The sequence below is a fragment of the Phascolarctos cinereus genome, unplaced genomic scaffold (assembly GCF_003287225.1).
Source record: "Phascolarctos cinereus isolate Bilbo 61053 unplaced genomic scaffold, phaCin_HiC Scaffold_3;HRSCAF=262, whole genome shotgun sequence".
In the NCBI taxonomy this organism is placed as follows: domain Eukaryota; kingdom Metazoa; phylum Chordata; class Mammalia; order Diprotodontia; family Phascolarctidae; genus Phascolarctos; species Phascolarctos cinereus.
This window is the reverse complement of record NW_027555736.1, coordinates 39,664,393-39,665,979: the sequence shown is the minus strand read 5'-3', so window position 1 is coordinate 39,665,979 and position 1,587 is coordinate 39,664,393.

Below are 1,587 nucleotides of genomic sequence, written 5' to 3'. Positions count from 1 at the left end.
GGCCCCGTGCTCTATTCACTTCACCACCTAGCTGCCCTATTGCTCACGGATAAAATACAAACCTTGCAATTTAAAGTGCCTCCCCTCCCTCCTCCTCCACGCCCCATAACTAGGCTCCAATTTAGTCAACCAGCATTTATTATGCTCCTGCTATGTGCCAGGCACTATGCTAAGCTCTGGGGATACACAGAAAGGCAGATGACTGTCTCTGCCCTCAGGGAGCTCACACAGTTTAAATAGGAAATAATCCACACAGGGAAGGGTCTGTATCTGTTTTTTCATTCATCAGAGACAAGGAGAACCCCTAAAGCTCATCAAATACTTTCCAGTTCCCAGGTTATCAGTCACCTGCTCTGATTTTGGGTTGCCTGTGCTACAGCTGGAGTGAGGCATTTATGATCTGACACGGATCCCTTCAGTGGCCATGAGCTGTCCAGCCCATTCGTATGGCAGGGTGTCTCTGCTCTGCAAACATGCCCTCCTCTTGCCTTCCTGACCGACGCCTTCTCTCAAACTCCCCATTTCTGGGAATTTCCTGGCTGGGAGATTCTGGCCTCAGAGCTGCCTCTGATAGGATAGGTAGGAAACCAGTCAGATGCACCTGCGTGACAAAGAGCCTAGTCAAAGTGTAACCGGGTGTCTCTCCTCCACATTGTCAGTTCATTTCTGCCACCTGCTGGGTCTGAGGATTATCACACCCTAAACTGGCATTCTGGGTAGCCTTTCCCCTTTAGGGATACAGCTGCAACATCCTTGTCTCTCCAGGTCACTAGATCCCCGGCTTGCCCCCTCTTTGCTTTTTCCTCTCCTCATTAAAATGGAATGCCTTCCTCTGGGTAAGGCCTAATGTACTCAAAATAAAAATACCTATTATTTTTAATGTCATTGAATGGTTTGCTTCTTCAGTGGGAATCCCCAATCCCCTACAGGAACTGCAATGGATTGGGGTACTGACTGGTATAAGAGGTGGGAGTTTTGTTCCTTGGAAGTGTAGATGTTTTCTGTATGGCCTCCGGACCCTGACTTCTTGCTACATCGGAAAGGTCATAACGATATGGTGTACTCGATAAAGCGCCAGATCTGGAATCAGGAAGACTGGAGTTCAAATCCTGCCTCAGACACTAGCAGTGTGATTCTGGGTAAGTCACTGAGGTTCTTTAGACCTCAGTTTCCTCATCTGTAAAATGATAAGACCAACACTGCCAGCTGTTTTGCTTGCCCTTAAAGAAAACCAGCAAAGAAAAAGGATCACTCCCTCTCCCTGCCCCCCCCCCGGCTGGGACTGTGCTCCAAAATTTTCCAGCATGGCGGGACTCGGAAGAATTGGAATTCCACGGGTTTAGCCTCCAAGAATCCTGTGGCACTTCTACCCTGGAGGAGACAGTGGCTGGGGATGGACGAAAAGCATTGCACACCTGTATTATTACTGGGGAACTAGCAGACAAAATGGGGACCCAATAATGGGGCACTAGGGCATCCAGAGAAGGACTCAGTACCCTGATGCTGTACAGTTGGACTAGGGCTCTTTATGTTGTTGCTATCAGAGGCTAGAGTTAGATTAGACTACAGCTGAGAGCATGTAAAGGG